The following is a 23,610-nucleotide window of genomic DNA, read 5'->3' as shown; positions in this document are numbered from 1 at the left end:
CAGGCCCAGGCCTGGACGAGGGGCTAGCGAGCGAAGTCCAGTGAGATCCAATCCCTGCCTGGAGCAGCTCCGTGCAGAGTGAGAAGATGGGAGATAGATAAGCTTCACTATCACCAGATAAATGCTGCAACCACGCAAGCAGAGTGCTCTAGGGCAGAACTGAGACAATCTTGACTGAATGACTGATCCCAGCAACATAAAGCCAGTGCAGGATCTTAAGAAGACAGTGCAATAGCAAAGCAAAACAAGAGACCCGAAACTCGGGCCAAAGAGAGAACTCACTGACCACAGCTATACTGACAAGACTCCCCAAACGACATGGAGGCAACCCAAGTGTCCATCAACAGATGAAAGAATAAGCAAAGTGTGGTAAATCCATACAATGGAATATTATTCAGCCTTAAAAAAGTAGGGACAGCTGCTGGGAAGGGGCTCGGTCCTCCTGAGGAAGCCAAGGCCGCGTTGGGGTGAGGCCCGCACATCACCCAGCGCCCCGCACGTGCCTGCACCCCGGCCCGTCTCGGGGCTCGCCGGCACCTACTTGGCCCTGGGCCCGCACCACGATGGGTGTCGGTCATGGAGGATAAGATCAACGCCCTATTAAAGCCCCCCCGCCACTGCTGTCCCAGCTGAGGAGAAGACAGTGGACACAAAGAAAGAAGAATCTGAGGAGTCTGCTGATGACGCGGGCTTTGGTCTTTTTTGACTAAACCTCCTATAACATGTTCAATAAAAAGCTGAACTCTGGGGGGGAAAGATATGGGCACAAAAGGGTTCTCTAATAAATCTAACCGCAAGTAACCTCACCGGGTGATCTGATTCCTACCTGGGCAGGTCATGGTGGGAAGTCACACCTCAGGCCTGAAACTAACATCCTACGAAAAGGTTATCTTTGTCTTAAGTAAGCCCTGGCCATCGTTTCTGTGTTCTAGGTTAACATATGTCTGACATGCTTTTTTCAGACCCCTGGGAAGCAGAAGCCTGAACACCCTCAGAAGCACATAACCTTGTTAACTATCCTGTAATCCAATCCCTGTCTCGCTTTCTCCCACACTCATGTCATCTTCCTCACGCTCCCTCCTTAATTCCAAATGCATAAAAGAAGCTGCACACTGTCCTCTGGGAAGCAACTGGCTCAGTCTGTTGAGATCTTGCTTTCCAGACGTGTCCTCTGCTTGGCTCAAATAAATTCTAAGAAACCCTTATACGGCCGGCCTGGTGGCTCAGGTGGTTGGAGCTCCGTGCTCCTAACTCCAAAGGCTGCCGGTTCAATTCCCACATGGGCCAGTGGGCTCTCAACCACAAGGTTGCAGGTTCAACTCCTCGAGTCCCTCAAGGGATGGTGGGCTCCACCTCCTGCAACTAAGACTGAACATGGCACCTTGAGCTGAGCTGCCTCCCGGATGGCTCAGTTGGTTGGAGCGCGTCCTCTCAACCACAAGGTTGCTGGTTCGACTCCCGCAAGGGATGGTGGGCTGTGCCCCCCGCAACTAGCAACGGCGACTGGACCTGGAGCTGAGCTGCGCCCTCCACAACTAAGACTGAAAGGACACAACTTGAATTGGAAAAAAGTCCTGGAAATACACACTATTCCCCAATAAAGTCCTGTTCCCCTTCCCCAATAAAATCTTTAAAAAAAAGAAAAGAAAAAGAAACCCTTATAAAGTTTTTCTACAGGCTTGGAGGTTCTTACGTTGACAAAAGGAAGGACATTCTGACACATGCTACCATAGGGATGAAACTGGAGGACACTGTGCTAAGTGAAATAAGCCAGTCACAAAAAGACAAATAGCACGTGATTTCACTTCTATGAGGTACCGAGCATAGATAGAAAACGGAATGATGGCTGACGGGTTGCAGGGGGGCAGTATTGTTCAATGGGTAGACTTCTATTTTACAAAATGAAACAAAAAATTTTTCTTAATATCTCAATAATGAAGACTTTATAATAAATCTAGGACAAAATTAAACCAGATGCAGTTAAAGGCTCAGATCTGGGTGGCAATTTCAAGGGAGAATAAATAAAATTATACTGCCTAGCTAAGCAAAAAAGTCTTAATGCTACAGATTAGAATTAACATATTCAATAGGTATGAATGCTCTATATTTGACACTTGCTGTCTAACTTCATAATAATTAGCCTTTCCAAAAACCCAGATAAATGTTTTCCATATACATCTATATCTATGGCTACAGCTATATCTAGATCTATCTATCTATCTATAGCCATATCAATCATCTATCTATCTATCTATCTATCTATCTATCTATCTATCTATCTGTAACAGAATGGGCTTCGGGAATACAGAATAAAGGGAACAAACCCTTAAGACCAGGATGTCAGTCCAGAGGCAGCAGCAGTTGCCTGTACAACTCTGGAGTCAGACTGCCAGGGTGTGCAGCCTGGGTCACACTCCTGAGGTGGGTGACCTTTCTGTGCCTCAGTTTCCTATAAAGTAGGACAGATTAAATAAATAGATACAAAGTACCTTAATCACCTGCCTGCCACATAGTTATAATTACTCACTAATGTTAGAGATTGCTGTTGTAACTTTATTTATGTTCTACCCATTAAGCAATTTTTAAAATCTGGAATGAAGTAAATTATTAAAAGGATATGTAAAAACATTCATCCTGATTGCAATTTGAAAATTAAAATGAGACAAAGAATCATGGGGGGAAAAGGTAAAACTTGATCTCTGATTAAAATTAAAGTCTACCAAAATCTTTGACAATTCTTGCAGAATGGCCTTAGCGTGCTAATGAGGCACCGGGGAGAGACGGGGCGTGGAGGAGAACCAACCACTCACTAACGGGCGTTACTAAGAGCCCACTTGCATCTCACTCCACGGTAACAGCCTCCCTGTGAGGCAGCAAAACCCCCCTTTTACAAATAACTAAACCAAGGCTCAGAGTTTCAGTTAAGCTTATCGAAACAGGCCGTTAACAACAGAGCTAATACTGAATACCTGACTCCAAGGCCCATACATTTTCTACCAAACTTGCCAGAATTAACAGTCATTTCCACTCCATACCCGTGTTGCCTTGGAACAGGGAGGGAAAGTCGTATGTAACTATTTAATGAGAATGAAACGATGTATAAGTGGAGGCCAACTCTGACCACTCTCATGGACTCCAGAATTTCTAGAGGAAATAACAAACGACCGAACCCAAATTTAATGTTGAAATGCCAGAATCACAGATTAGGATGAGCCTTCCCAAACTCTGGTCACTCATCATTGGTGAGGATGTGAGTGAAACACACACTCCAACTTTAGTCCATTTTTCCAGAAAGCAATTTGGCAATACGCAGAAAGTAATTAAAACCAACAGTGCTAAAGGCAGTCTGGCTAAGGTGAGAATTAATCAAAGATGTCCACCAATATGTTATTCAATATCACTCCAGAAATTCCAGGAAGTGCATTATGACAGCAGGAAAAAAAGTTGTATTAAAGAAGAAGAGCCAAAAATCATCCTTATTTATAAATAATATAATTTTCCATCTGGAAAACTCAAGAGAATTAAATGAAATTAGTACTATTAAGCGAGTTCAGCAAAATGGGAAAACATAACACACAAGAATAAATTCAAGATGATGAATGACCCCTATGTGTTTACTACTCCCGCTCCCAAATTCCCATTAAAATGATCAAACAAATATAAAAGAACAAAAAACAATCTGCAGCAAACAAAGACAGAAACCACTGACAGGCCCTTGAGGAATTTCTAAAAGACACGGAGTAAATGGGGTTAGACTGATAGAAAAGTACCAGAGAGCCTTAATCCAGCCGGGCATAGGGCAAGCACACCACCCTCAAGTACAGGGCTTTAGGCAGCAGCCACCTAGGCAGGGCTGGTGAGGGGACACGGGAGTCGGCCGTGGTGCTGCAGAGCCACAGCAACGAGCCGGCTAGAGACGGAGTGCCATTCCCTCACGACCTGCAAGACTCCCTATTAGATGACCGCGAACTGTACAGACGCCCAACATACCAGCCGCGGGACACAGGGAGGGCAGGACCCTCTTCTGGAAGCTTTCTGGGGCCTCCCTTCCCTTCAGACAACGGTCTAAAAGGTGAGTGAAGTCTGCCTAGATTACTGTATGCGCCCAGGCTGGCTCCTCTTAGCCCTCAGTTGTTTGGGTTTTCTAACTGTCTGACATGTTGCCATGCCAACCTGGATGTAAGATCTTTGAGGGCAACAGTCACATCTTTCATGCTAGCTCTGTGTTCACAGACATACCAGGAACTGATAACACTGAAAATAGGAACAGAGATGCCAATTCTTCCCCAGCGTGACCACTAGGTCTTGTAAAAAGTATAGTTTCGGCATTGGACATGTTTTATTCTCAAGATTGGTAGAATCTATTAATCAGTCCATAGACTCTTCTTGAATAGTGTCTGGAGATCTGTTCTTCAACTACTGAAACGTCAGTCATTTCTGATAGCATAAACCAGTGCATTATGCTCCCTCATTGAGGTAGCACTCTGCTGAGTGAGGTAAGAATTCCTTAAATGGCCCTTCCTCACGAAACTAAGGTGTATTCAGTAACAATGCAGAGTAATGAATCTTATTTAGCACACACCCAAATTCTCTTTATCCACAAGTTCAGCCTACACTCTAACTCAGTAAATAGCAAACAAAACTGAACATCAGTATTTGTATAACCATGCAAAAGAAGGATAAAAAAGTAGGATGATATCCATTGTATCTTTATCTTAAAACAGCTCAATATTAGAAGCAACCCAAATATCCCATAATAGTCAAACACTAAAGTATATTTTGATTTATGTGCTCAATGGAATATTATACAGTGCTCAAAAAAGTATAAATTCCCCAAGTGTCCATCAACAGATGAATGGATAAGAAAATGTGGTATATAAATACAGTGGAACATTATTCAGCCTTAAAAGGGGAGGAAATTCTGGCACCTGCTACAACATGGATGAACCTTGAAGACATCATGCTAAATGAAATAACCCAGACACCAAAAGACAAATATTGTGTGATTTTACTTCTGAGGTACCTAGAGTAGTCAAACTCAGAGACAGAGTAGAAGGGTGGCTGCCAGGAACCGGGAGCTGGCGGGTGGGGAGGACAGGGGTGGGAAGGAATGGGACATCACTGTTTAACAGGTACAGAGTTTCAGTTTGGGAAGACAAAAAGAGTTCTACAGATGGATGGTGGTGACGTTTGCACAACAATGTGAATGTGCTTAATGTCACTGAATTGTACATTTTAAAATGGTAAACTTTATGTAATATATTTTTAATCACAGTAAAAAAGTATAATTATGAAGACCATACAGAAACATGAAAAATGCTTATGCTATGCTAAATTTTAAAAAGCATACAGAGGGCGGCCAGCCCGGTGGCTCAGGCGGTTAGAGCTCCATGCTCCTAACTCTGAAGGCTGCCGGTTCGATTCCCACATGGGCCAGTGGGCTCTCAACCACAAGGTTGCCAGTTCAATTCCTCAAGTACCGCAAGGGATGGTGGGCTCCACCCACTGCAACTAACAACAGCAACTGGACCTGGAGCTGAGCTGCGCCCTCCACAACTAAGATTGAAAGGACAACAACTTGACTTGGAAAAAAGTCCTGGAAGTACATACTGTTCCCCCAATAAATTCCTGTTCCCCTTCCCCAATAAAATCTTTTTTAAAAAAAAGTCACACAGAGGTGTTTGTAGTCTTGACTATAACTCTGAAATGTATATGAGAAAAGAATTCAAAAGAATGCTGTGCTTAAGAGTTCTAATAATGGTGGAGACTACAGGTGACTTTCCTCCATTTTACAAATGTACTGTAATATTTTGCTGCTTTTTATGATTAAAAATTAAGAATTGACATTAAAAACTGACACACTAAGTGTGGTACCAAAAGAGCAAAGCTAAGACATCTGTTACCACAAAGCTCTCTCATTTGTTACCCTTTCTCCATTCATATAATCCTAAATTTGGGGCAAAATGAAAGGTTTTATATATGCTTCATATTTTGGGGCTGTGCAATGACTGAAAAACTGGGGGGGAGCTCAGAGCACCCAGAGGATTTAATTTTAATCAAATAAACAGTTTCCTTCTTATCCTCACTTTTAAAGTTTAAGAAGAAACTTACTTGAGCCAAAATTTTCTACCAACGTAACTTCCTTCTTAGTCATTACTTTAAAGCTACTCCACCTCTTTTGTGGGAGAGGGTTGGGCTCGAAATAAATAAGTAAATAAGGTTATCATCAAATAAAATTTATTTTCAAAAGGACGGGCAGGGAAAGTGAAATGGGAAAAGCATGTGACCAGGGCTCAGAAGACGGGTTCCGTCCGGTGGCTCCGCCGGTGAGCGGCTGGGAAACCTCCAGTGCTGCACAGCTCCTCCCAAACAGCTTTCCCACCAGAAAATGGACAACTATTTGCTCTACCCTTTATCATCTTATCAACAAGTAAAGGCCAAAGGTGAAACATCTAACAATGCTCTGAAGAATGTAACTTGCTTTATCAACTAAAAGGTGGTGCCATGTCAAATTTACAAGGTTAGATGTTTTCCTGTGTTGTCATAAGGCACCACCCTCACGTTTTCTGTTTTTCCATTACTACTTCTAACGCCATTTTAAAGCACTGCGTCTCCTCGGTCCTCAGAGCTCCCAGCTCTGCATTTCTGATGAGAGGTAGTACGGTTCAAGACAGTCTATCTAATACAGGACATTTCAGGGGCATCCCCGCCATGGTACGTAGAAAGGGCCCACAGGCGAGGAGAAAAGGGGTTCCTGTCACCTACATGCAGAACTCCCAATTTTCATTCCACAGCAGGGCTCTTTCTGCACTGTTTTGTAATAACGTTTCCCACGCTTTTGCAGGAAGGAAATTTAGTAGAGTGAGAGGCACGTCAGAGCAGCCTTCCAGAGGTGTCTTCCATTGTAGCAGAGCTTACTCAGGTGCTAATACTCAGGTGCTAATCGGAATCCCCCTCAAGCCCACTAAAAAGCCATACTTCCCCACAAACCACCCGTTCTGCGGAGGGAAAACTGTTTTGGTTTCCCTTCTAAATGCATTACGAAGTCAAATGGGTAAAAAACCACCTTTACCACTGAGGTGCAAGTAAAGCAGATCCTACGCATTTGAAAAGACTACGAGCCAGCGCATTCATAAATCCCCAAATTCCCAAATGGCACTAATTCCCATAATTGTCAGATCACTCTTTCTTCACCTTGCAATCGCTAAGTGCTACTTTCAAATCTCCTTGGATTACTGCATATAGGTTCACAATTCACACAGAGCATTCAATCCCAATTTAATTCCAAATCTTAGAGGGTTCTCAGATTCATACAGGGGACCTATGTGTGTAACCACACGACTAACAGAGGAACAGCTATTTGTCAAAGCCTCAGAAATCAGTGGAGTGTGTGATCTGCCAGTGGAGTGGTGACCCTGAAGAGATAATGACAGCAAGGAAGGACAGTCCATTCGTACACTTTGGTCTAAGTCAAAGTGACACAGGACGATTCAAATTTCCACAGTACAATTAGTGGATTTTAGAAAAAGGTTTACAAAAGGATTCCTTCCTTCTAACAGGAAGCTCTCCCTGTGCATTTAAAATATAATTTAAATTATTTTATTTATACTCAGGTTTTCAGGAATATATTTACCACATCAAAGTATAATGCTTAATTAAACTTTGACCACAATTTCTCTGAGTTCAAACAATGCTGATATAAAAATAGGCTATAATTTATTTAACGAAAACAGAAATTTAAGTTTTTAAGAAGTAATTCCAGAATTCGTTCAGCAGGCTCATCTTCTCACCTTATCTGGCAGTGGTGGTGGTAGGACTTTGTTTGGGTTTCGTTTCGAATGCAAACCTGAGGTGCCTTCGCAGCCTAGGTCAATTCACGATTGTTAACCATCGGGGTGTCCCTTCCACTCAGAAACTGTAGCTAGCAGGGATGTCCTTCCTGCTCAACCTCAACGACCTCTAACTGCTTCCATCTTCCCCAGTTACCACGGGAATCACCATCTTCTAGAACCACTCAGCAGTTCCTCTCAGAAGTCCAGAATTTTCTGGAACACAGAGAAAGTAGTCTCTGTCAAGACACTTGGGTCAGAATATGAAAAACCTGGGTGTTGGCAGCCATGTCTGCCTCCTGGACCGAGGAGCTGAGGATACTGGTCTGTGCTGAGAGAAGCTCGGAGACGGGGAAGTGAGAGAGAAAGGAAGAGCTTCCCGGCCCATTCAGAGCGTTCCAGTCCCGGGTCTGACCTGAGGCCCAGCCGTATCCCTCACGACATTCCAGCAGACAGCCCAGAATCCTCCCCATAAATTCCCTTTTCTGTATATGTGAGCTCAGTGCGGTCTCTTACTTATCACCAAGAACCTCCTAACTAACAGAGGGCTCTCCAGGCCTTTCTGCTGACTGGCAAGAGGCGAGACAGAAAGCTGCAGGTGGCCGGCTGCACCCAGCAGGGGCTGCATCCAGCGGCAGGCGGACCTCAGAATGGACTGCTGTGGCGGAAGATAGCGTCACTCCAACCTCACGTATAGTCACCAGGCCACCACAAGTCACCTCTGGTTAACCTACCAAGTAGTGCTGGGTTAAAGGGGAAGTGAGCCGTTCTCTACTCCACACCCTGGCTTTACGGTATAATACAGAAGAAACAGTGCAAAGTTTTCAGACACCATGAAAAATCACTGAGCCTGGAGAGCACAGCAGCAAACCCAACCGGAGAAATGGGGCACCAACACCTCCACTTCACCTAGTTGGCTCCCTTTCATAGAAAGGAAGTGAATACGAGCTGAAAAGCCACAGGGACGTCACACCAGAGCGTGCTGATGATTGTTTTATGCAGTTTGGTACATGGAGAAGCAGCAGCCGCTGTTTGTTAAGTACAGCCGGCCCTCCACATCTGCAGGTTTCGCATCCATGGCTTCAACCAACCGCAGTTTGAAAATATTAAAAAAAAAATCCAAGTAACTTACAAAAAGCAAAACTTGAATTTGCCACGCACCAAGCACTACACTCAGTCCACACGAATGAAGTGTGTAGGCGCCCACTGTGCAGCCAACATACGAACACAGGTTACGTGCAAATACTGCACCCTTTTCTACAAGGGGCTTGAGCATCTATGGATTGGGAATCTGTAGGGGTCCTGGGACTAATCCCTGAGGATACAGAGAGACAACTGTACATAAAAGTACTTGGTTAAAACACCATCAAGATGGTCACACGACAACATGAATATACTTAATGCCACTGAACAGTACACTCTATAAATGGTTAAAATGGTACATTTTGCTACATGTGTTTTACTGCAATTTTAAAAAACAACAAAAAACATGACATATTAAAAGAGTTACAAAGGGGGCCGGCCCAGTGGCTCAGGTGATTAGAGCTCCGTGCTCCTAACTCCGAAGGCTGCCGGTTCGATTTCCACATGGGCCAGTGGGCTCTCAACCACAAGGTTGCCAGTTCAATCCCTCGACTCGAGTTCCGCAAGGGATGGTGGGCTCTGCCCCCTGCAACTAAGATTGAACACGGCACCCTGAGCTGAGCTGCCTCCCGGATGGCTCAGTTGGTTGGAGCTTGTCCTCTTAACCACAAGGTTGCTGGTTCGACTCCTGCAAGGGATGGTGGGCAGTCCCCCCCTACAACTAGCAATGGCAACTGGACCTGGAGCTGAGCTGCGCCCTCCACAACTAAGATTGAAAGGACAACAAGACTTTGGAAAAAAGGCCTGGAAGTACACACTGTTCCCCAATAAAGTCCTGTTCCCCTTCCCCCATAAAATCTTTATAAAAAAAAAAAAAGAGTTACAAAGACAGGCTGAACCCCCTCAGTGGCAAACACAGTGGCAAACACCATGCCCGGTGTTACGGGTGACAGTCATGTAAATAAGACGTCCCCTTGCCATGGGCAACTCAGTACAGAACTGGGGCTGACGTGGACAGTCAGTTTGCACGGGCAGAAAAGAGCTGTGGTTTAGGGGAGCGGGAGCGGGGCCCACTAAACCCAGGCATGTGTCTCCTGAGATCAGTAATAACGAAAACTCAGGCCACACAGTCTATTTCCCCACCTCCTAGTGCCTGATCAGTGTGGCCTTAACATTACTAATTCCTAAGTATTTCAACAGAAACTCCTCCGAAGTCACTGCTGGTTTCCTATCAGCCACAAACAGATGGCAACCCAGAAGAGTCCTGTTCCCCTCATGCCAACTTGGCGGGAGGCTCACCTGCCGCCACCTGAAACACGGATCCCTCCCAATGTACGCAGAAGGCTCCCAAACACAACTAAAATCCTGCGTGGATGCCCACTGATCAGCATCCTTAAAAGCATGGGGGGGAAGTCTCATTACAACTCCACTAATTAATAAACATAGAGAGGGACCACAGCACATTCTAATATAACGACAGGAATACTGCGGCTTCCAGTGCAGCTCCACTCTACGGTTCAGGCAGCTTTCCCGCCTGACTACACTGGGATGTAATCCAGTTTTGCTAATATATCCATATGTATGAGAATCAGAGCAAATCTTACTGTATCAAACCTGGAGAAAAACCTTTGGAGATGCTAAAAGTTCAATTTAAGACACGTTACTACATCTTTAAATTTTATTTACAATGAAACCATCTATCCTGTTTTTATACCCCAACATAGATTTCTGGGCTGCAATTTTTTAACCTAAATGATCAAACATTAAGAGGATGACAGACTGTTCACAAATTACATCGAATTTAGGAAACATGAAAGCTGCCTCCGTGTGTGTTACACATACACACACACACACACACACACACACACACACTGGCAAGGAGAAAGAAAAGAATCTAGATTATCTGCTTGCTCAGATTCCAAGCAGAGATGCTGTGCTTTCTGGATGTACCTGCTAATCCAGGGCCTGCTCCTTGCCTGACTCTGGAATGTTAGGCCGAGGTCTTCTTGAGCAGGAGCAGCTTAACTGGAGTTCACTGTGCGCCTGCCCCGCCCCAGGAATGAAACCTGCAATGGCTCTGCTCTTGCAATAAAGACCAAATTCCTTAAACGTGGGACACAAGGCCCAGAATGAAAACAGCTCTCTCTCACCAAGGCCTCTGCATTTCCTCAGGGACGCCATCTCTGACCCTCTGACTAGATCAGATTCTGCCTTTATACCCTGTACTTCTTCATGGCAAATGTGTTGGCCTCGGTTTTCTCGTAAAATAAGAAAATGTGTACATGACATAATGTGCGAGGTTGCTGTGAAGACCAAATAAAATGCTTATGAGGGAGCAGGCTCTGTAAACTGTGTTGTGTATATGAAAGCAATATTAGTTGCAATGGAAAAAGTCACAAGCCGCAGAGAAAGCTCTGGGAAAATAAAGGCTGACTCCTATCTCTAGGTGCACTACTGTAAATATTATGTTTCTACTGAGTTACCTGTGACTTGTTGGAGGCTTTCCAATATGACCTATAGCAACCCTACAGAAATGGTCGCACAGGTACGTAGAAACCAAAGCGAGGGTCCTCGTCCTACGCCTTCATTGATCTCTCCTCCTCAGGAACGCACAGCAATCACAGTCTCACTGCTCTGTAAATAGAAAGGCTGGGAGGGATCCAAGTGAAAAAGGTTAAGAAAGTTTGTAAGTGTTTTCAGTGAGGAGGGGAGACTGATTTGAATGCACAAGTAGAAGCTCCAGGTCACCCGTGAGAAAGCCTAGCCCAGCTCACATTGATGGGTGAGTTGTGAAGCTTGTGGACAGAAGTTCAGAGGCATCTAGGGCCTCCCTGCTACGGTTTCCAGGCGGGAATTCCCGCCTGTTCTCGGGAATTGTTTTCGCTTTTCCGTTCCTGAATCCCGAGAAAAGCTGGTTGGGAAATCGGGAAAATCGGCTCCTTGAACCCAGGTGGCTGGTAGTATCCGCCATCACTTTATGGAAACGATTCATCATGGTGAACCGAAAACAGTTTATATCTTGGGATTCAGGAACGGGAAAGCGAAAAAAATTCCCAAGAACAGGTGGGAATTCCCGCCTGGAAACCCTACTCCCTGCTAATGCCACTTTTACCAGGTCGTGTAGGCATGAAGCCACCAAAATGGCTTGTTCTACCTAACTTCCCACCTGGCCTCCCCACCTCTTACTTCTGTTCATCTGTTTCCACGAGAGAGCAAGCAAGCCATAGAGATCTCCAAACCTATCAAAAGACATGCATTACCTATGCCAACCACATTTTTTTCGTTAGATACAACACTTCATCTAGGCAACAAAGTTGGAAGACTGGTCAGGCCCAGCACCAAGATTCTGGAGGGTGACAGTAGTGATATTCTGGGTTGTTCCGATGCGAGCGTCCTCACAGTGACGGTGCCCTTCTCTACGAGACTTCAAATCAACAACATATCCTGCTTTTCCACGCTGGCCAAGCAAAAGAAGAGGCAAGTGTGAGAGCAAAGCCATTTCAGGGGATTACAATGAATGGAAATGGAAGCAGCAACTGTCAGTTTAGACAGTTTGAGGCATTTCTATGCCCAAGTTCCATGTGGTTCACACATGCAGGACAGTGCCACTGCCAAGACGGACGCTTCCTAGGGGCCAGTATGTCTCACAAGACAATGATCACGAATATTTTCCATAGGAATGACATGTATGTGTGTGAGGACTCTGTGACTATAAAACTGCCACGTCCTGCGCAAATGCAGTGTTTGGAGCACAGCTACTCCACAGAGCACGTTGCCATCCGTGCTCCAGCCTCTCTAAATCCACCCCATCTAATGCAGTGTGGTGCCCTGGAAAAAGGCCATTAGTGGAAAGCCTGGTGAAATCTGAATGAAGTCTGGAGGAGAGTTAACGTGTTAGTGTTGACAAATGTCCTATAGTTACAAAGAATGTTAACATTGGAGGGAACTGGGTAAAGGGCATATGGGAACTCTGTTCTATCTTTGCACTTTTTCTGGAAATCCAAAATTATTCTAAAATAAGTTTATTAACACCTGTTTGCTTAAAAGACCGGGGGGTAAGGGGGGAGGAAGGAAAGGGAAAAAAAATACTCCATGGGAAGACTTTCTAAGCAAACCATCAAAATATAACAAAAGCAAGGGAAAAAAGACTGAGACTTCACTACATAGAAAATTTAAACTTTTATACATCGAAATATGTCATGAATAGAGTGATAGTTAAAAGGCAACAAACTGGTGAAATATTTATAACGTGCACACAGGAGTTAGTGCCCATAACACAGTAAACTTTTTATTAGAAAGTGGGGGGCCCGACATGCCTAGGTGCTCTGTCTGCTACAACTGCTTTCACACGTGTTCAATCTATGCCATGTCCAAACTTGAATTCAGAGTCTCCTGAAACCACATTTTCCCAGCCCGTCCGCTGCCTCCCATTCCCACTAGCCTAGGAGTTCTATTAGAGAAAGCAGAGCTTCAGTGCAGCTTCCTGCAGAGGCCGCTAGCTCCTGTTTAATTTGTTTGACCACTCCTAGCCAAAGTCTCCTTCTAGAATCCAAAACTCTCTTCCTCTTCATGAGCCCAGTATGTCAAGCTTAGCTACTTGGTGCCCACAATAGTTGAAATAAGTCAAACCACAACCAGAAGCGGGAATCCTAAGAAAAGTCTAACATGTGCAAAGACCTTCCATGTCAAAACCAGACTCACATTTTTGCACCAGCCAATCAGGTGAACAGAAGGAAGGAAGCAGAAAAAGCATTCACCACAGGTGGGCAGTCACCTCCCATCCGCAGCCCCATTTACCTGGATTTCCAGAGAGGCTCACCTATTCAAAGAAAAAGCACCTTTTTAAATACAGTAACCTCTAAATCAGCAGTTTTAATTAGAATCAACCTATCTCAGTAATTTTTTGGTATTGTTATTTCTCTGGTTTTAAATTTAGAAGTGGACCAGATAATATACTTCTTTCAAGATATCCCCATATACATATAGTTTATATGAAGTCAGTTAGAATTGTATTAACTATTAGTCATATTATCATATTAAAAATTAAGAAGCAGAAAGTCGTAACTCTCATGCAACCTCAAAGACCCACACATAAAACAATATAGAGCCAAGAAACAAAATATTTGTCACAGAGAATGTGGGTCCATGATTAAAACCACTGGACTAAAAATTCAGTAGCTGAAAGTTTGCACTACAGTTGATTAATTTTTTTCCAGAAATCTTTCGCAGATTTTTACTGCTTTACTTATCTGGAGTTTTTTCCTCCGCTACAGGATAGGTCACTTCTCAAAATAAACATTATGAAGTAAAAGACAGTACTTAAGACCAGATAGACACAAAACAAAGTTAAACCCAAAATGAAGTTAAACCCAATGTTAACTTCTAGCAGCTCACCCATGAGCTAATCTGTAAATGAGTCCAGACTCCCCAGCATGCCTCCTTCTTCAGACACTCACTTTGGGTCCCCTTTACTGCCCATTAGCAAAGGAGGTTCACCTCAAACCAATTTTGCTGGTCATTAGCAATCAAGTAAAAGGTTTGAAATAACTGACTGAAATGGAAAGGTTGAAGTAATTATCTTAAACGGATCTCCAGAGATTCTTGGCACCTTTCACATGACAGCGCTTCCCTTATTTCCTACAAAAAGTCTTGGCCGTCTTACATACACCGAAGAAACAGATCAATTCCCCAAAGCCAAGCACACGCACATCTTTCCATGTCATGTGAAAGAGAAAGAACGTCTTTACCCTCTGAACACAGACAACAGACAGCTAAGGAGACTCCATTTCTATGACCATTAGTCAACCAGGGAGACCAGTTATTTGCAAACCACAGAAAGCTACAAAAGGGAAGACACTGTGATAGCCCGTGGCTCTCAGAATTAAAAATGATACACCATTTCTGAACCATCGTCAACCTCCTTGAGACTTCTCTACTTCTCTACAATAAATATATTCCATTGAATTCCTAGAAGGCTGATTTCAAAGCACCTTACAGAACACTGTTAGACCTCTGCAAAGAAAAGCATTTTTAGCCTAGGAGGGACCTACAATGGTCCTTAATGTTTCTGTATCTCATTTCTTGAACATAAATACACATAAGATACAAATCCAATTCATTATACTGTATCACGAAATTTTTCAAAACAACATGAATTTTAACTGATCAAAAACTTAAGTAAGTCTATGCCATATAGTAATATAGTAATGTAATCATGCAGCTTGTCAATGGTCCAGAAAAGGTTTGGTAGTGATTAAAATTAAACATTGACATAATTAGATAACATTGAATTATGGAGATTACTTGTGGACGTCAAATATCGGCCTGTTGCTTCCTACTAATAACAGAGTCCTGGCTGTCGTAGCCACTAGAACGGTGAGAAGGGAGACGCAAAATCAAACATAAGCAGGAGGCCATAAAGCTCTGCTGCGCTAGTGAACTACAATGGGGAGATTCTGGGCACGCATCTGTCTACCTACTTTATTCCCAAGTCCCTTGGAATCAAAGCTGGGTAAGGAGACAAAACAATACGTGTGCCACTTTCATTCTCACTTCTGTCACAGTATTAAAAATTACTACTATTGGAATAAGATAAGCAAATTGTGAGCTTTAAATCTTTTATGAAGAGTTGTATTTTATTCCAAGCATTTCAAATATTACAGAATTTATTTCATTATTCCGATATCCGAAAACTCATTCAGAAAAGTGAAGTGCCTACACAGTTAACACAAAACTGGGTTTCTCATTTCATGAGAAAAGGTGTCAAGAACAAAAATGAAGACAGTTCAAACTACTGGTAAGCGCTGGAAAATGTGACCTGAGTTTTAACCACATTTATCCACCTGGCTGTCCCCATGACCCATCCTCCTTAAGCTTCTTTCACTCATAGAAATTAAATCCAGTTACGATTTTTTTTTTTAACTTTTATTTATTTACCTGTGTTTTTCCAGGACCCATCAGCTCCAAGTCAAGTAGTTGTTTCAATCTAGTAGTGGAGGGCACAGCTCACAATGTGGCCCATGTGGGGATCGAACCAGCAAACTTATTGTTAAGAGCACCGCGCTCTAACCAACTGAGCTAACTGGCCACCCCCCAGATACGAATTTTTTGAAGGCATTCTTCTCTCATCTGACAAATGTTAACACATAGTTAAACTTTCTGATTATTTAGCAATTCTAAACAGTACCCCTGGCCACCTAAAAATGTCAGCTTTGGCGGACCAGGGTTTTCATACACAGCATAAGCTAACTTCTTATGAAGCATGTTTTGATATTCTGACCAATGGCGCTGAATCTGTCCATCTGGTTTTGTGGCTACGAGATTTGTCTGAAGCTTATAAAACTGATGATGTTCGAAGCCAATCCTGCATAATCTCAGCATATGTAACATCACTACTGATCAACTTTTTATGAATATTAAATTCATCCCAATACTAACAGCTCAGCCTGTCACTCATCAAGGACCTCTGCCACTACTATTTTATCATAGGAATCAACTAACAACGTTTTGTGTTTCCCTGGGAAGGTAACATATACTCTTAATAGCCAAAGATGAAGGAAAGGTATGTGGAAGGGACAATAACATAGTACAGAAGGAGTTTTCTACCCTAGACTCTTTCTTTGCCAGAGATTGAAAATTACACACACACACACACACACACACACACACACACACCAGGAGTAAATGCCTCAGATGTTTAAACTAATCTTCCCTTTGTCTTTCGCAAGAAACTGATAAAAGAAACATTTAGTAGGATGAGAAAATCCTGAACCCAGTGAAGTCTGTCTGTAACATTGAAGTGGAATTTGAAAACATTGAACAATAGATTTTGAAAGTAGATACAAAGAGCCTTTAGAACCTAGTGTTCCAACCAGTAACTAGCTGGATCAACAGCGGAGACTTGAAAGCAAAGGTTGACACTTCCGTCATAAAAATTATTCAGAAGGCCACTTCTTAGCTCTAACCACAGGAGAAGACCTGATACAACAAACACTTCAACCCCACAGTCCCATACGGCCCGTTCCAAAACTGGAGAAGCTGTCCCAGTAGTAAGACTATGAAAAGCAGTAATAGCAGAAGTAACTATAACAACACAACACCTTATATTATGCATTTCCAAATCCTTTCACGTCCAGTAAGGTCTAAATCGAGTCTTTAATTTTTAAAGAGAAATTTTTTTAAAAAGTGAGAAATTAGTATCTTAAATTATAGTGTATGTTATCTTTCTCAAAGCTCTTTCGCATCCATTTCTACTCTAATTATGCTCCTGATGAAAAACAGTAACAGTAAGAGAGATGTCCAATGAGTCTATACTATTTGCACGCGAGCGCCTCTACACACCTACAGAATTTTTCTACACTCCACAACCTGCTATACCATTACTACTGGCGGCTTTCCATAAACACTACTTTTCAATTCTATTCTTAAAACACTCTTTCTCTGAAGGCTGGGTGGGTATCCTTGACACAAGTACAAAAACTTCTATTCCTATTTACTGACATCAGAGAAATAGATTTGATTCTGAATTAACCACATTTAAAGGGGAAAACAACAAAATTTTTTAAATCCATGAATACTCCAAAATTTTAATTTTGACCCATCATTTTCCATGAAAGCAAGAAACCGAACAGAGTCGACCCACTTGTACAGACCCTAACATGCCAAAAAGGAATGTTAAAAGGAAAAGAAAGCCCAAATTTATCAGTTTGCCATAATTTATGGAGATGCAGGAATGAATTCAACATTTCTGAGCAAAGAATTTAATTTTAACTGAAGATGTAGTGGGCACCTACCATGTTGTCTTGCCCTTTCTTTAGTTAAAAGTACCCCAAATCTCCCCGTGACCCCTCCTCCATTCCACCTGGTCTCTGTGAGACTGTGAACAGAGAGCAATTCTAACCCTACACACACACACACACACACACACACACACACACACACACACCAAAGGGCGGGCAAACTACCCAAACGAAGCCAATCATATTCTCTGCAGGAAACAAGCATCCTATGACACCAAAATGAAACCAGTTGGTTCAGTCTCTGGCACCGTGGCAACTGAAGCAGGCCATCCATCCGCAGTTCCTGAAGCCTAGGACCCCCGAGACCTGGTCTTTGGCCCCCGAAGCCCAGTTGCTCAGCATTTTCTACGCCTGTGACATGTAAGCACTACACCTCCAGTTCTGTAAACTCCCTTTTTCAGTCAACGATATAACATGGGCATCGCTCCAGAATGGTTAATATAGATCCATGTCATTATTTTCAATGGCTGCATGCCATGAAGGTACTATAATCTATTAACCAATTCCTTAGTTAAGGTTATTTACTATATAATTGTATGTAATAAAGTTAGGTACCATATGCACATATCTTTGCTAACTTTTCCTATTATTTCTTTAAGATAAATTCTTAAATGTGGACTGGCTGAGTTAAAGACTATGCAAAGTTTACATCCTGATATACAATAGCCCCTATTTAGAATGAATGCTTCAATTATACCCCGACTGAGTCTAAGAGTACACACTTCCCTCCATTTTCACCAGCCCTGGGAATTACTATTATCCTTATTTCCATTCCAAACTGGGAAGTACCAAAATATTAAGGCTACCGAGAGAAGGCACAGCAGAAGTGATCATAATAATTCTTTATATTAAGCTTTCGCAAATTGTTTCACATCCAGTAAGGTCTAAAATGAGCCTAAGTTATATAACCAATATACTATTTGAAAAATGGTGTCTTCAGTGGCTTAGGTTGCCATAACAAAATACCACAGACTGGAGTGGCTTAAACAACAGAGATTCATTTCTCACAACGCTGGAGGCTGAGGAGTCCAAGATTAGGAGGCCAACAGGTAGGTTTCAGTCTGGGCCTCTCCTCTTTCTTGGCATAAAGGCAGCTGCCATCGGGCTCTGTGCACACATGACTGCTTTTCTGTGCATGGCGGGGACTTTCTGATGTGTCTTCTCATAAGGACACTAATCCCATCACGAGGACTCCACCCTCATGACCTCACCTAACTTTAATTACCCCCCAAACGCCGCTTCTCCAAACACCATCACACTTGGTGGAAGAGCTTCAATATATGAATTTTGGGAAGACACATTCAATACATAACAAATGGTATTTTATTTTTGTTTTTAATTTCATTTATTTAGTTACTAGTGAAATTGACAATTTTAATATGTTTATTGGTTCATTTCCTTTTCCTTTTCCTTTTATAAATTGGTCTGATTCTAAGTCTGGAACAGGAAGGGTACAGGATGAAACTGAAATTTCTCATCATACCAGAAAGCAAGGAAGCTACATAGATTACTAGAGGCATGCCAGGAGGACTATCTGCCCAATGATTGGGCAGTTTGAGCATCAAAAGGACAATAACAGAAATGGACTGAAACACATCACATATACTAACACAGGAGTTCATCAAGATACACTCACACAAAGAAGAAAAAAACCCTCAACTACCACCACAGGAGGATGCTAGGAACTAACTTATGATTTGGGGAAGTAGTAAATACAGGGAAACAATTAGACCTTTTTCCTGCACTTCCTGTACAATCTATACCTCGGGGTGAACCCCATAAACTCTTCCACACAGCAAGATGTATCCCATTATAACATCAGCTGGGATAGAAACACATCATCCGCATGAGCCACAAATTCAGAAAGATGGACCATATGTCACTATCCACATGGAAGGGAAATGATGGGGCCCAGCCAGGACATGACGTACATTTAGTTTTATTCCCCATGGCGCCTATATTTTAAAAAGGTACTGCACATAAACAACTGATTTGTTTTCCTGTTTTAATTAAACAGAGGTATCTACAATTTCCAGTGAGAGCTCCTTATCATCATGAGGTTACCATGGTTAACCTTTAATGTTAAAATTTAAAACATTTATAAACCAAGTACATGTACATACAACGTATGTACATACAATGGAATATTATTCAGCCTTAAGGAAGGAAATTCTGACACGTGACAACATGGATAAACCTTGAAAACATCATACTGGATGAAATCAGCCAGGCATAAAAGACAAATGCTGCATGATTCCACTCCTGTGATTCCTAAAATGGTCACATTCAGACACAGAGAAGTAGAATAGTGGTTGCCAGGGGCCGGGGAAAGAGGGGATGGGAAGTTATTGTTTAAAGGGTACAAAGTTTAGTTTAGGGAGATGAAAAAGTTCTGGAGATGGATGGTGATAATGATTGTACAACATGAATGTACTTCATGCCACTTAACTGTACACTTGAAAATGGTTAAGATGGTAAATTTTATGTTATGTATACCTTATCACCAAAAAACTGTAGTTTTAGTATGTTAAAATTTAGTAACTAAGTTAACATTATTCCAGCCAAATTAAAAGAAATTTGACATTTTAATTACCCAGTCCCTGCAGTCTCAGCAGTGTCACTAAGGGCAAATGTACAATTTCAGTAAAGCTTTTGAACACTGAAACTACTTCACAGAATCCTAAATAGGAACCAATGCAATAACTAAACCAAAACATTTCATAAAAGAAGTTTTACCCAATTTCTAAAGCATTTGAAGAATCACATGCTAGGCTGGGCCACTCAATCGTCAATCTTTCTCCATCCACAGAAGAGACCCAGAAAGAGGTTGTAACTGGCCTTGCACATGCAGTGAAACAGATGAGGACGTGTCCTCGCTTACCCATGCACAAGGCAGGCACTCAACAAACATTCTTGAATTCGAATACGCAGTGAATCTGTAGTAAAACCAACAAGAAAGCCCAGGAGTCACCCTCTGTCCTATACACTATCTAGTGAGGAAGGGCTGAAATTCAGCTGCAGGCAGGCTGCCATGTCTCTCACTGGTCTTTCATTACTTGAGATCTCAGTCAGCATCAATGTTGGATGGTTTAATGTAAAACAGGTTTCAAGTACCACGTATCCTTTCATGGGTTAAAAAAAATTTTTTTCCACTCCGAGTTCTGGTGGGAAAAAAGTATGAATAACCAAACTGACATTCTTATATTATAGCTCTATATGAAAACTAGAAAGCTCAACTTGATACACAGGTCTTTTTCTCAATGAAGTCATTGTTTTAAAATATACAGTAGCAAATACATTATATTATTATTTCTCAGGCACAGGAAGCAATCCTGGCTTTCCACTCTCCTCCCATGTCTGAAAGCTCCATTGTGTTAAAACTGGTCCCCTATATGATCCCTCTAACTCAGTACTACGTAGTTTAACTCTAGAGGTCAACACCACCACGCCCATCACGGGAAAACTCTGCAACTTTCACAACCCTTACTAAAACAGAGCACTTCAAATTAAAGGAAATTCACATCCTCAGCAACTATTTCATACCAATTAATTACTAGTCTTTAAATTGAGGAACTAAATATTAGATGTGGCTACTCACACTTTATTCACATATTCATTTCCATGACAGTAAACCACGAAGAAATAAAGGGGGGATACCTGAGACCCCCCCCCCCAGCCTGAATGTTAGTCTCATGGCACAAGGTTGACATCAGCTTGCAAACTGCCCCGCCAGCCGCCAGCCAGCCGCCAGCCGGACAGGAGACTCAGCAGTGGCTCTCTGGTTTGCTGTGTGGCTATGTGCAAGGTGCCCTGTCACTTCACATCCATCACAACCTCCAGCCCAGCAATCTCATGCTGCGGGGCCTGGTGGTGAGCACTCCCCAGGTCTACACCATTTCCAGCGGCCTTGCCTGCAAAAAATAAACTCCAGCTACTAAGAAATGGAAATCTGAGACACCCGAGGAGAGGCAAGATGAAAGGAAACTTCCTCCCCACCCCCACGGATATTTACATTCTTCACAACCTTTGAAATACATGGTTTTCCCTGTGCTTTTCCAAAAACCTGCCTACTGGGCATCCTTAAGATGATGAACTATTGCAAAGTACAAAGAGGAGGAGAGCCCCCAAACAGAGAAATCCAGGAAACAGCTCCCCGTCAGGGAAGTTGATTGTCCCCAAGGAGAGAAGTGTTAGAAGACTTTCAAATCACCATGGCAATTAGCAGGTAAGTCACATCCATTCCCAATAGGACTGTGTCACCCTCGTTTCCTCCCACAAAGCTAGATGGCCCTCACCTTTCCAACCTTGAAGTGGTGCGACAGATAAAAGTAGACACCTCTCCCTGCTAATTGCCCAAGCGGGTCAAACTTCAGAACCAGCATCATGCACTTTGTTTTGAAGCGCAGGGAAAGAAGGGTTGATATTCTGGGCGGAATCGCCGTGATTTGCCAGAGGAAACAGCACAGACCAGACAGCAGAAGCGCCAGCATTTCCATGCAGCTGCCACGACAGGTGACCGGGCCGCTTTGCAGACACCCCGCTAGCCCCGGGGTTTCACAGAGGTGGAACGGGCAGGAAGGGGAAGGAGGGAGGCAGACAGACTAGACTGGAGGAAGAGACGGTGGGCAGGGGCAGGAGGGAAATCCACTCCATCTACACGCTGGGGAGGAAGAGGAGGAGCACAGCCCCGTCTCCCCGGGGAAACCGTTTTAAGGGATCTTCTGTCTCCACAATTAAGGAAAAAAAATGGCTCCAAGCCAAACGCCTCCTGATTTACACACACGCACACCAAGCTCTTCTTTCGCCCCATTTTCTGATAATACGCTGAAACAAAAGGCGAAAACAGCTCCACAGCAGCCAGCGCCGCCCCAGCCCGGGTGTCGGCCACCCTCACCCCTCCGCGCCCTCGGGAGAGCCCCCCATGGCGACCCGCCCCCCGCCCCCCGCCGGAGCCCCGGCCTCCGGCCCAGCCCGGGGCGCTGCAGCCCTCCCGGCAGGGTGCCGCCCGCCGCGCCCCCACTGCGCCCGGCAGAGGGGCCTGGCTGGGGCTGGGGGCCCCTGCGCCCGCCTCGGGGGGACAGGCGTCCGGCCCGGCTCGGGAGGGCGCCCCGGGCGACGCTTGGGCCCGCCGCCTCCCCACACGGGAGGGCGTCGGTGACAACGGCTCCCGCCCGCCTCACCTCCGGGCGGCCGTGCGGTGGCCCCGCGCTCCTCCGCGCCGCTCCGCCTCCAGCAGCCCCGCCGCCGCCGCCGCCGCCGCCTCCCTCCGCGTCTCGGCCGAGTCTCCGCCTCCCTCAACCGCCGCCGCTGCCGCTGGGCCCGGCTCCGTGACACGTGACCGCGCCACGTGACCCGGCGAGGCTGGCAGGCGCCTCCCCGGCCGGCCTCGCGCCCCGGGGACCCTCGCCGGGCGGGCGGTTGACGGCCGCCCACACGGCGGCGCCCGGCTGGGGTCGCCGCCCCGCCGCTCTCACCTCGCGCTCTGCTCGCGCCCGAGATGCTGCCCAGCCGGCCACCTGCTCCCACTAACGGAACCCCAACTCCGCAGACCCTCCAAGCCTTACACTCTCCACCCCCACACGCACCCGCCAACGCGCGCACACACACACACACACCACACACACTCACGCGCGCACACTCAGCGCGTACACACCAGCACTCACACGCACATCCCGCAGTCCTGGTCCCTGAGGGCGCCTGCACAGCCGGGACAACAATGAAACAACTAGTAACTCGTCCGTGCTGAACCCCGCTGCTTTAGCAACCCTTCCCACGCGACCGTGGAACGACTGGTGTGCCCTCGGAACTTCGTTTGAGCCGGAAGTGGACATCACACTGTCTTAACTTGAAAGCCACTAGACAGCAGCTCTGCTTGTACTACGAACCAGCGTATCTCCCCA

General features: G+C 44.3%; 1 protein-coding gene across 2 annotated transcripts in view; it reads right to left on the bottom strand.

Annotated features, from left to right (window-relative positions):
- Window positions 1–23,154, bottom strand: part of TULP4 (TUB like protein 4) — a 203,920-nt gene extending 180,766 nt beyond the window's left edge. Inside the window, exon 1 of one of the 2 annotated variants that reach the window (XM_074333760.1) lies at window positions 22,891–23,154. The gene's annotated coding sequence lies outside the window, so the exon portion shown is untranslated. Of the gene's footprint in view, window positions 1–11,395; window positions 11,415–22,890 lie in introns of those variants that run through there. The other variant, XM_074333761.1, reaches the window with a different exon arrangement.
- Between the last annotated feature and the right edge of the window lie 456 nt (window positions 23,155–23,610).

This window comes from Rhinolophus sinicus, linkage group LG05 (assembly GCF_036562045.2).
Source record: "Rhinolophus sinicus isolate RSC01 linkage group LG05, ASM3656204v1, whole genome shotgun sequence".
NCBI classification, from domain to species: domain Eukaryota; kingdom Metazoa; phylum Chordata; class Mammalia; order Chiroptera; family Rhinolophidae; genus Rhinolophus; species Rhinolophus sinicus.
The sequence above is the reverse complement of the archived record's forward strand: the minus strand, read 5'-3'. Positions and strand labels throughout refer to the sequence as shown.